Source organism: Phragmites australis, chromosome 13 (genome assembly GCF_958298935.1).
Source record: "Phragmites australis chromosome 13, lpPhrAust1.1, whole genome shotgun sequence".
Taxonomy (NCBI): Eukaryota; Viridiplantae; Streptophyta; class Magnoliopsida; order Poales; family Poaceae; genus Phragmites; species Phragmites australis.
In genome coordinates, this window is record NC_084933.1 from 14,162,894 (window position 1) to 14,176,420 (window position 13,527).

Genomic DNA, 13,527 nt, shown 5'->3' on the forward strand with positions numbered 1-13,527 from the left:
TTGGTTTGTCAGAATTTTACAGAAATTTCATCTAACTTTTATGAACATTACAGTTCTCGTAGCAGACGGTGAAAGCCATATATTAACAGGCCGACTAGAAGAGGATAACATAACGTTCGGTGTGAAAGGACATGCGGAAACATGTCACATTAGTTCTTCTTCATTTCCTGACCAATTTGTAATTTTCTACTACTTTTTTTATTTTTATGCTGCTAAAGAATCATGTGATTATGTATCCTAATCAGCATGTCAAAGCATCACGAAGTAGTGGTTGGATACGTCAGCACACTAGATACTAATTGATGATGAGTAATATAAAATTATTGTATATAACTATCCTATACGTATACAAATCCTCGGGTTTTCTATATTCTCGGAATATATGTTTGTGTCTAGGAAATCATAAGATGTATATAAACTGTCCACAGGTATCAGAGAGAGAGTGTGTAACAATACGCAAGCCTATTGCACAAGGCTACAAAAGCTTCAAGCACACCACGAGCCTTGAGCCTTTTGTACCCACGATCTACATTAACACCTCACCAAGACAACACACAAGGAGCTCTCGACTAGGTTTAGATTCCATCTAGGCTAGCCAAGACCCCTCTGTAATCTATCTCGAAGATCAACACAAGACCACATAATGTAGGGTTATTATCCTTCGAGAGTCCTAAATCTGTATAAATCTCTGAGTTTTAGCATACGATTCGGCAAAAGGGAGTATCCCCTACTTTATTCATGTATTTGTAAAATCGACGATTTACTAATCGTCGACAGCTAGCGCCATTAGTGGGGATCATGAACAATGATGGCGAATATTCACCACGAAACATGTCACCAACGAGGGATACTTAGACGAGGGGTTTTACAATAACTTTGCCCTCTCACTTGATAACGATTCGATGATCGATCAGGTGGATCTAGGAGACAACTTCCCTAGTAAGGAATCGCAGTTGATGCTGAAAAGACCCTTTTTCATCAAGGAAAGGGAGTAGGATGTATGACGCCCTCCAATCGAACTCAATGGTGACTCTTTGAGGAACCAATCCTAGAACACCCATGACTAAGCACCCAAGGTATGGAATTGTACTTTAATATATTGTTAATGCTCAAAAACTCGGGGGCTAGGGAAACCCTTGTCTCCCTGAGCGGAGAATGCCTACTATATGTTTTGCAAATTGACTTCCTAGTTTCAAATAGCGGGGCCACGTACAGAGGCTTGCTCGTCAGTCTTTGATTAGTTCTTGCACTTGGGACCCATCGCCTTATCATGAATTGAGAGCGAGTTGGCAATGAGTATTAAACGACATATAAGACCATTTCAGCTTGAATTACGGAGGTGAGGAAGCTAAAAAAAGAAATTTATTGGACTCAAGAAAGATAATTGCCTCGCCGATGGTCTTGCCTGACTAGCCACCTCATGATCTCCATGACATATCAGGATCTATTAAGAAAGATTCTCGAAGCCGTCTATGACATCATAAGATAACACAGTCGAAGGAGTGGTGGTCTAAGAGATCTACAATAAGCTCTAGATGTCACCAAGAATTGACACTCTACAAGGAGTCATGCTGGAACTCATAACTCCGCTCAAGTATGAAGATACGTGGATAGATCCAATCCATAAGTTTCTTCAGGTTCGAGTTGTACCCGAGTATGAGGCACTATCTGAGAAGGTTTTTCGTAGTCCAGAACGTATACCCTAGTCAAAGATAGCCTCTATCAAATAGGCGCCCACAAAGTGCTCATGACATGCCTCTCTCGGAAGCAGGGTAGCAAACTACTCGAAGAAATCTATGGAGGGGTGTGCGAAGCTCACGTTTCCTTTCAAACCTTGGTCCGAAAGGCTTTCAAACAAGATTTCTATTGTCTTATGGTTCTCTATAATACAAGAGAGATGATAAAAAGATTCACCAAGTGGCTCAAGATATACAAATGATCCCCTTGTCATGACCTTTCACTACTTGGCATTTGGATATTTTAGGGTGGGACTTCAAGTGCTGATACGATCAGCTGAATACCAAATCCCTCTAGAGCTACTATGACCAAGACGTCCAACAATGAACCCCTACAAGCCGAGAACTTAGTTCTACGACATGTTCAAAGCCAATGTAACAACATCAAGTTGTCCCCTAAGTGGTCGAGTCTACTCGCACTGTGTCTCTTAGCAATTGGGAATGGATGAGTCTTCAATAATTCTTAGAACGTCGACCATCTCTAAAAATTTTGTGTGTAAGTACTAAGAGTAAGTTTACACTAGTAAATGTTCATATTTCCTATAAGACCGCTTGAACCTATTTGTATTATTTTTTATCTTCCCTGGCACCCGTGAGACGGGTGCACCGGTGGTAAGCTGCAATCTGGGTACTTTACCTATTACACGCACTCAGATAAGCTCAAATATGGTCACATGGGAACCAACTTCAGAAAACAAAAGTTTCTATGATAAGAGGGAGTATGAACGTTTAATTTTTTTCTTTTACCCCAGCTGACTAATTCATAATTGTTGATCGATAGTTTTATCTTATTATATTTGACTGCCTATCTGAGTTCTCTTCCCAGATAACTGGTCAGGTCAGGATGAATATAATATACCAAGAGCTAACGAAATCATATTGTACGTGAGCCAAAGTGACTTCCTTCACGTGGGGACGATGTTCTAAGTTACGAACCCACGGGATGTGACAAAGGTTTCTTATCGCGTCCTTGAGTGCCTAGGGGCTACGACACCTGCTACTCATGTTGAACTTCGGGCTGAACTGATTAAGCTCCCCGATTAGTAACAAAGTCATCCTACCTTAGCTGGAGGATGAAGCGAGTAGCATTAAACATGTTATGTTGTCAGTATCTCCATGGTAACGAGTTCCTAAGAAATCCCACTATTTTCATTTACATTCTTTTTTGTTATTTACTAACAAAAGAATAAGTTTCTATTCCTAGGCACAAGATACAAAAGAAAGTCTAAGCGGACTCACCGATTCTTCGACTGACCACCGCGGCAGTTCTAAGTACTACTCGTAGCTATAATCTTCTATGCCAAGATCCCATCACATTTTATATTCACGATCTCTTCCGACACATACGGAGGCTGCTGTTACGAAATCCCAGGAGAGCTAGCACACGATACTTGACAAATGCGCTTAATTTCCAAACATCATCATGATCTTTTGCCAGGAAAGATTCTATTCACCACTACACAAAATTTCCACCATGATGGTTCAAGTTTTAAGAAACCGTCAAGCAAGGAGTCACTTCTCCTCATCCTTTTTAGGATACTGAAAAGTTAGGACAATATTTCTCAATTGACTCAAATTCTCTACTCAAATGAGGTACTTACTTGAAGGCTCATGTAGCTAGCTACTCGGAGGTGTCTAAAATTCTGACTAATGACCCGAGAACTTTCGGATGCCTGGATAGATGTACATCATATCTGGAGACCCGAGTCCTCACTCAAAGAAACAGCTTGTCAGGATGTTTTCTCTGGATGGGCTAAGTTTTTTATCCGTTCAAGCCTCTTCACGTATTGATGGGAGGCTTAACGACGAGTAATATAAAATTACCATGTACGATTTTCCTATACGTGTTAGTGCAACATGAATTTTTTAATAATATTATTTTGTTGAAATTGCAAAAATAATAGCCAAATTCACTAAATTGCCAGAATTGGTACCTGTCGACATGCGGAGTGCTGACAAGAGACTTGTCGGTACTCTGAATACTGACACCCTACATGGTAGTGGGCATGGGAGCCTATCAGCACTCCGCGTGCTGACAGACCCCTGGTTAGACATCGATACGGTTGTTAGGATAGGTGATAGCCGGTCAGTCTGTCGGTATTCCACGTGCCGACAGGCCTGCTAGCGAACGGCGTGTCTGTGGCCTTTTTTTTTCCATTTTTATTAATATATTTTTTAATTTGGGAAGAATAATGTATTTAATGAGCACAGCCAGAGTAAAACTCAGTGTACATCCGCGAAACATCCTATAGAAGAACTCAAACTCTTCCAAAAATGAACATCAACTATAGCTATGAGGAAGCTGAGGCAACGATGCGAGCCGATGTTGAACTACTGAAAATGTTTGTTGTGCAAATAGTAGTCCAAAAGGCATCACAGAGTGGTTTATTTTTTCCTTAATTTTGGTTTGATGTAATTTTATCGATATTTCTTTATTTAGTTGATGTAAAATTGTGTGGATAATTTTTTTAGTGAAGTAACGTTAGGGGGATACAAAATATAAATTTTTAAACAATAGTAGTTGTGAAATATAATTATTATAGAACTCGGCACGGATGTTACGCTGATAAACATCACATGGAACATGGAGTTTTTCATTGCTATGCGAATGGATTCTAACTATAAAGAGATGACGATAACAAACGTTGGCATATACGGTACAACTAAAAACTAACCTAATAGCGTACCGCTGCTAAACCTAACATGCCTTAGGGAATAAAAATATGTCAGGTTACAATAGATGCCCTTTCTCACTTGATTTACCTCTCTGCTTTGCGTCCTTCAGCTACGGCATGCTCCTTCATTACCTTCCTACTGCGCTCCTACTCCTAACGCTTTAGCGTAGTTTCTTCTGTTCTTATACTCTCGGCGTTCGTAAACTTGCCTCTTGCACCGCATGCGTATGTCAACCCACCGCTTATGGTTCTAAGTTTGTTCTATTTCTAGCCATCCCATGAAGTCACATATAGGTGGAGGAGATTAGATAAATGAAATAAGAGGGAAGATTAGTAAGACGGTACATGAAATTGTATGAAAACTGCTATAGTAGTTATCTATGTCGCTGTACCGGTGGATAGTCATACGACCTATGTCAAGGAGAGTCATATTGTTAGTTAGCAAACAAGAAGAAGCGTTTGCCATAGGTGTAAGAGATGTTTCTTGGTTGGACTTTGTGGAGTTGAGGAAGATATTGCACTTGGGAGAGGTGAGGAAGGAGTGGTGTACCCATGGTTCAGGCTGGTGTTATTTATGGTGGTCAGGGGTCAGTGCATGGACTGAGTGAATAGGCTTATTATATTATTGGAGGAAAGCAAGTGAATTAGATGAAATTCATAGCACGATATGATGTCATGTAAACTTACCTCACATCGGTACTAAGCAACTGTGGTAAGCGGGAACAATTTGTGACGTGCTATTTTACCGCAGTCACACCATGGCATGTGTACCTTGTGCTTCTATTTGCATCTCAATCTCCCTCTTCTTTTACTCCGGATCTTCATTTCTTTTTCGCTCTTTGTCCTCACGCTTGAGTCTATCAAGAATGTTGCGTCATAGGTCGTAAGGATCCATCTTTTCCTTATCCTTGTTGGACCCAATCCTGAACTTACAAGCCATGGATGAGATTGTGGTGGAGATAAAGTAGTTGGTTTATATACACTGAAGTGTATTCGCCCTTACGGTTACCCTTATATAGACTAGGCGGTGGTGGCCTATGTTAGAGATCTTAAGGAATCTAACCATGTGTTGAAATTGAGTCATGGATGCACAGTTTCTAGTCATGGGCACAACACATCTATAAATATTCACTGCTATCTCCAATAGATCGGTGCAGTCTAGTGAATAGATTTTTCAAAGCTAGTCCTAATAGGCTGGTGCAGTCTAGCCCTAATTTGAGCTATAAAACTATATATAAAATAGTACATACAAATACCTATTAATTCCACTATGTACCTTCACTCCAATCTAATGAAATATGTTACATGCCATGCACTATTTCTCATCAAATGTTCTTTAGAGGTTTTAAACTTTTTATTCCTTGTGCGTGGTAGGCTCGAAAATTATTGTGAAACGGAGTACATGTGAACTGTGACGACATTTGCTGAATTATATGCGCATAAATGTCCGATCAATTTAACTTCGCGTGGACCGATACCTCCTCTCTTTCTCATCATTCTTTTTTTCCTTTTTCTATTATCTTCCTGCAAGGTTTTTTAAGTTTTTTTATATTAATATTAAAAACATGTGGGATATTAAATTTTTAGAAACTAGCTTTTTTAACCTTTTTATGACAAAAGATACATGATTAGTCAAGTCATATATTTTGACGTGGTAAAAAAGATCATTTTTAAAAATTTAGTATCTTACATAGTATTTTTAAAATATTAATTTAAAAAACTAAAATAAAAAAACGCTCCTGCTCGTCCTCTTCCAACTGCGAGGAGCGGTCATATCAGTGAATCATCTTCCGGGAGGCGAATCCTTCTTGATTTCGATCTCTTCTGTGCTCGTTTCCAACTTTAGTTGGGAGAATTTTGGCAATATATTCACCACGAGTTCAATCGGAGCATCGAAATTATTGTTTTTGATTATCTTTAATCATATTTCTTTTATTTTTCTTTTTTATTTTCTCCTTATTTCTATTTCTCTTATTTTATTTTATCTTTAACAGCTTCTATTTAAATAGATATATATAAAAAAGAATTTTTTTTTGACTAAAATTGTAAAGAGAAACTATTATAACACTAAATAAAATGAGAATCCCTTTACAAGGAAGCGGAGCTGCGAAAAGATTGGGTTAGATATGTCTTAGTATTTCAGTAGCAACTCTGTGCTGTTTTCCATTAAATACTATCAAGATTGCCTTTCCGCTCGGCTTATTTGCATTCATTCTATAAAGTTCTCCCCTTTCCAATCTCTGTTATTTCCTTGTCGATCGCTTGCCTTTGATCAATCAAAGCCCAACAATCCTTTCCGGCGGATTAATCATTTCTTTTGCGCTAAAGAAGCTACCCAAATTAGTTTACCATTTTCCATTCTTAAGCTTTTGTTGCTTTAATCTAAATTTAGTCCCGTCTGAAGCGCATTCCTTGCTTCTTCCAATTGAAATTCTTCTTCTTTCCTCAGCTCCAAATCTGCACTCGGTTTCCATCCTTTTGCCAAATCTCCCTCCAGTGTTTCTGAAACTCTAGGATCAACGCCTGCCCCAGTTTTAGCATCAAAATCCAATCTTTTCTGGTGATTTCTTGGCCAATCCAATGGGGAAGCTTGGGGAGAAGCTGAGGGCCTTCTCCACGAGCCGATGGCTGGTGTTCGTGGCCGCAATGTGGCTGCAATCCATGGTTGGCATCGGGTACCTCTTCGGAGCCATCTCGCCGGTGGTCAAGGCAGCCATGGGGTACAACCAGCGGCAGGTGGCCGCGCTCGGCGTCGCCAAAGACCTTGGGGACTGCGTCGGCTTTCTTGCTGGCACGCTCTCGGCCACGCTGCCGGCGTGGGGAATGCTGCTAATCGGCGCGGCCCAGAACTTCCTCGGGTATGGCTGGCTGTGGCTCATCGTCACCAGGCAGGCGCCGGCGCTGCCCATCTGGATTGTGAGCTCATCCTGCATTGGTTCTTGATTTGCTTGTTGATGGAATTGGAACCCATTGTTCGATTCATTGGTTGATGGTATTATGAACCATAGAGTTGTTCAATTAGTTTTTTTATGAGTTATTCGAGATACTAGGCGGATTGGCGCGTTTACGGTGTGCCCATTTTTTTGTTGCATGGAGCATGATAAAAGAAGACTAAAAAAATTGGATTCACCATTTTTGGACATCTCAATATTTATTTATGAATTTATCAATATTTAACACATTCATTTAATTGTGGGGAAAACAATGGTACTTTCATGCATGCACATAATTTTAACATATAGATGATAGGAATACGGCCCTAACTAAATTTGTTTCATATTTTTTGAGTTTTAGATATTTTCCTATGCATTTTAGATCACTTCAGCCGATTTATCAATATAACTATTATTCCTTTCGCTATTTTTTTAGAATTTCAGGAAAAAAATATGTGTAAGTGTATATGTAAGGATACACATATGTATGCGTATATATACGTACACATACATACACGTATATGTATATATATGGATACATATGCATATCCGTTTATATGCGTGCACATATGTGAGCCTCATATGAACAGTAGCGACAGTAACTTGACCCTAGAATTGCTCCAATTCTTGGCCCTTTATATATGTAATAGATTAATGCTAGTTTCACTGTTCTTGGTCATGAACTCTGAAGATGAGATGTGTTACTAAATTACAGCACAAGTTGCCAATTTGTTGGCTGCCAAATTGCTTTTTCCCACCGACAAAATTTCTTGATCTGTCTCCTTTTAATTGGATAAGGATTAGTGCTTTTATTTTACTGTGAGCTATCCATTTGTTTATGGTACTGTGAAGATGGTGGGCTTAAGTGTGAGCTTGTGACTAAATAAAATGGTAGTTGGATTGGCTTGGCTGAGGAAAATGGGGCGTGGAAGCTAGATCTTAGATCAGATCAAGTGTAATGATGAGTTTTTGAGCATAGGCTTTTACTTCTAAAATTGACCAATCACATGAGTGCAATGCTGGGCCATTGATGGTATAATCTTTTAGTGTTCTTATTTAGGTTGTCTTTGTCACTATGTTGGGCCATATGCACCCCCTTTGTTTTTACTGTTGTGACCATATTCCGCCAATTATCTAGAGTGACAGCAACAGATTGCGACCTTTGTTAATATTTTCAAGTAATTTTTAGAGCATTATCAGTATTCAAGTTGTTATTTATCATGAAATTACACAGCAAAAGTTCAGATTAGCCTGTTTGCATGTTGCTTTATAGTAGAAACTATTGCGATTTGCTTATGAATTGGCCGTCAAAGTAATCAAGTTTGACTTCCTGAACTTAACTTGATGTGCTCATCCAGATTCTATAAAAGTGGGAAATAATTGTGCCACATATAGCTTCTTGATTTGATATATTTTCATTAATATGCACATAGTCTTGGCAGATTGCAACGTTTGGTCAGAAAAAAACTGTATGCAAACACCTCAAGAACTGATTACACACTGGATGACTTGATGGTGCCGATAAGTAAGAAATTAGTTTATTAAAATAATTTGCCTGACCAAAGAATGAAGGGTGTAGGGGTTACCTAGAGAACCTCAGTTCCTTGGTCTAGCAGCTGATAATGATGTGATCTGTTCATTTTTACTCGCCTCTTTGATTTATGAATCTATCTACTTTCACATTACATCTACTCATTTTTGCACACTAAACAAGAAAGACAACATGCATGGTATAGAACAGCATGGACTTTAAAATTGAACTTTTAATTTCGATGTATTCTGTAATGTAAATACAATGAAATTGACCAATACATCCCACTGCCATCCACAATTCCAAATTATGTGAAGAAAATGGGAATCTTTTACGTTCTGCTTTGTTCATTTTACCAACCCTCCACATTCAAATGAAACCAAAATTTTGGAACTTTGAGCAGTTATTTGGTTTAATTTTCTGCAGCTAGTATATAACATCATTGTTTTGTTATTCACATGTGTGCGCTTATTTTTGTTGGGACCAACGGCGAGACATACTTCAACACGGCTTCACTTGTTACATGCATCCAGAACTTCCCAAAGTGCAGGGGGTCCAACTGTGGGCATCCTGAAAGGATTTGCTGGCCTAAGCAGCGCTATTCTGACACAGCTGTATGCAGTAATGCACACACCAGACCATGCCACACTCGTCTTCATGGTTGCTGTTGGTCCATCATTGGTTGCTCTTGGCCTGATGTTTATTATTAGGCCTGTTGGAGGTCATCAGCAGGTGCGACCATCCGACAAGAACAGCTTCATGTTCATCTACACTATTTGCTTCCTCCTTGCCTCATATCTTGTCGGTGTCATACTAGTCCAAAATTTCCTGCAACCGAGTGACAATGTTGTGGTTTTTCTCACTGCGATTCTATTCGTCCTTCTTATTTTACCAATTGCTATCCCTGTAGCCATGACGTTGTCCTCGAAAACTGGACACCCAATGGAAGAGGTTCTTCTACCTGAACCATCAAAAGGAGAGAGAAGCACTTCACAAGATAAGGAAGATCAACCAGAGGTCATTTTAAAAGAGGCGGAAGAGGAGAGGCCTAAGGACATTTATTCATTACCCCCATCTGAAAGGAGGAAGATGGTCGCTGAGTTGCAGGCCAAGCTAGTGCAAGCTGCAGCAAGGGGTAGGATTAGAATCAGAAGGAGACCACACCGAGGGGAGAACTTCACCCTGATGCAGGCATTGGTGAAGGCTGATTTTTGGCTTATTTGGTTATCGCTTCTGCTTGGATCGGAATCAGGGCTGACAGTGATTGACAATCTGGGTCAGATGAGCCAGGCTGTTGGGTTTGAAGATGCTCATATATTTGGCTCACTGACAAGCATATGGAACTTCCTTGGTTGTGTTGGAGGTGGCTACTTCTCAGAGACTATTGTCAGGTATCAACAGTAAGCCATCCACCCTGTGATCTGTTGTATATAATGCGATAAAGTGAGCATGGATATCATTCCACAAATAAAAATACAAGGACATAGCAATAGAAATTCATTACACATGAACATGAAACAGAATGACAGCAGTTCTGGACCAACAGTGCCATATATCATGTGCAAAACATGAACTGAACAGCAGGTACATTTCTTATATATAAGTGCTCTCAGTAAAAGTATAACAATTGGCCCTAGGAATGTCATGGTCCTGCTTCCTAATTGTCCTAGCAAGTATATCATCGATTGTGCAATGTTACTAAGATTTCAGCTAGCAAATATAACCTGAACTGAATTCTCAAGTTTTAAAGGCGCATCATGGACAGTGCTGCAATGCAATTTCAGAGTGCACAAAACCGGAACAGGGAAGCAGGTCATTGCCGAGACAGAGATGAAATTGAACAGCAAATTGCAAAAGACAGGAACTGCAACTTGGACTAGAAATTCATCTAGAATCAAATATGTAAAGTACACTTATAACTCACTATAGCATTGAACCAAGGATAAGATTAACAGGTAGTATACAGGTGACCCAATCCACTAACTGTATCACGGTATACAAGAACATAACTGATACACACACCGATTAGCCTCCAAGTACTACCAATTTCAATCAAATAACTAGAGAAACCACTGCCCTAAGCTAGTGTACAAAGTGAACATGCCCAATCTCAGAACATCCAAACATCATCGAGCAAACTCGTATATGAACTTGCTGTCCAGAACATAGAAAGGGGGCAATACTCACAAAGAGAATAGCCGAAAAAGCTTTGATGACAGAGGCAAGACACGACTCACCAGCCGCTATCCTAGAAATCCTATTCGCCGCTGTTGCCGTCGGCAAGGAAGACGGAGATACAAAGCCTCACCGCACCGTGTCGGCACGTGCAGGCAAGCCTTGGCGTAGCACCGACCAGAACACCACTGTGGCTCCTCCACCCAATCCCTTCAAACACCTATTCACCAAAAGCAAAAGACAATCAACAACAGAGAGATCAGTGATTAGCCAAGAAGATGGAGATCATTTTCAAAAATTGCCCCCAAGGAGGAAGAAGGCCCACATATAGATGTCGCGGCGCCATCCAATCCCACACGACCCCCGAAAGGATCGGAGGGGCGGTTATGCTGCCGCCTCCTCCTCTCTCTTCCCTGGTGTTCCATTTTTCCACCATATAAACCCTAGCTGAACCAAAGCCAAGATCTTGTACCATGACCGCACGGGCCTGGGACACACAAGGACAAATGGGCCGACCGGTCCAGCAAAAGAAAAAAGCCCAAGAAAAACATTAAAATTCATATTTTTTTCAACATGATCTACCTTCTCTGTTTGTCTAGGAAAAAAATATCGCTATTATTGTTTGGCAATAAATTTTTTTCACTATAAATGGAAAGCCCTTTTCTTTTCTTCAAAAACTTTAACGTGCTCTACTTCTGTTCAGTCATTCTGCTACGATACATATATGTGTAACATAGAAGTTTGCTCCACAGTATCAGTTCTTTTGAATAAATAACACTTTTCTCGTCCTACTTTCGGTTATTTAGTTTACATTATTACTATTATACATGTTTTCTTAGGCTTGAATAGTCCTGTTGCACATCTCAAGTTTTTAAATTTTTATAGTCGTTATTCTCATCCTGACTGGCGATTCTTTTATTCAGGGACCACACATACCCAAGGCACATAGCACTGGCAATTGCTCAGATCCTGATGGCTGCTGGGCATTTCCTCTTCGCAATGGCTTGGCCTGGAACCATGTACATCGGTACCTTCCTGGTTGACTCGGATATGGAGCTCATTGGGCTATTGTGCCAGTTGCTGCCTCTGAACTTTTCGGCGTAAAACACTTTGGTGCAATGTACAATTTTCTCACAGTAGCAAACCCCACAGGATCACTCATCTTCTCAGGCCTTATTGCCAGTAACCTGTATGACTATGAAGCTGAGAAACGAGCACACCACTATCAGAGCTCTTCACTGCCGTCTCCAAGATTGTTTCACAATATGGGTTTTCTTGCAGATGGACCACTCAAGTTTGGAGGACCTTTTTGCTTCTTTGTCAGCTCATTGATTATGTCTGCATTCTATGTTGTGGGAGCTGGCTTGAGCCTCATTGTTCACAGGACCAAACGGGTTTATGCTCACCTCTATTGTTCTGTCCGCACATGAAATTTCTATGGATAGGAGATGCGAAATCCTCCTTTTTGTTGTTCCATTTACCGTATATTCTTGCATATATGTATCATACATACACAAGTTAATGTTTGCCTGTAAATTCTCAAATCATTTCAGTGCTTGTAATGTAAGAACAGCTGTTCCCAAGTGGAAATTTACAAGTCTTATGTGTCAGATATTCAGGGTGCTGTTTATGCTTGGACCATGAATTCTGATACTTGTAATCCTGCCAAAAAAAAAAAAAAATCCTTTTTTTACTTAGATGAATATCTGTATATTCCTCTCCAGATGGTACTTCAGCTGCAACTTTCCCTTACGTACATGGTTGAATCTTCATGATTTTACCAAACCTGAAAACTTGAGTTGTTATTTTGTAATTTTTCCCTTGCAATGTATGAACTTGTTACCAGTAATTGATTCTTCCTGCACAGCTTTCCTATATGCTTTTTTCTAGATAAACTGTACTTAGGAACAACAGCCTCAAGAGACAAAAGTTTCAGCTCCAAATTTATTCTAGGTATGTACACTCAGCCTGATCTTGGTCCCATTCTGAAGCTGGAACACATAATTGGCTAAGTTCCAGTGCATTTGCAGTCCTAGGCATCTCTCCGTTCTAGCATGCAGCCGTTACTAGCTGCTGCTGAACAATGCTGTCTTTGCAGATGCGCAACTGCAACCTAAGAAACAGCAGCAGCTTGTTTCCATTTACTCTGGCTACAAAATGATAATCCCTATATTATGATATTTTTTAAGCTTCTGAATGTAACATATGTACCTAGTAATCTTCTCTTTTTTTGGTGAGGATACCCAAGTGATGATCCTAGTCAGCTGAAGGATTAATCAGCTATCCAGCTTCTGTCCATTCAGTCTAGAATCGAAGCTAGTTCTACAACTAGGAAGTGTGATATAAAGATTCAGCTTCTGGCTGCTAATGTCAAACAACTGAATTCTTGAACTTAATGAGAAGAAACAAGTTGCTCAATTCTATATCCCTAAACTCAGTCACACTGCTGACTCAGCCCCCACATTTATCTTGTGTGC

At 39.9% G+C, this 13,527-nt stretch overlaps 1 pseudogene; it reads left to right on the forward strand.

The window, feature by feature from the left end:
- Nucleotides 1–6,542: 6,542 nt before the first annotated feature.
- LOC133887763 (protein NUCLEAR FUSION DEFECTIVE 4-like) lies at nucleotides 6,543–12,664 on the forward strand (annotated as a pseudogene).
- Nucleotides 12,665–13,527: the final 863 nt, after the last annotated feature.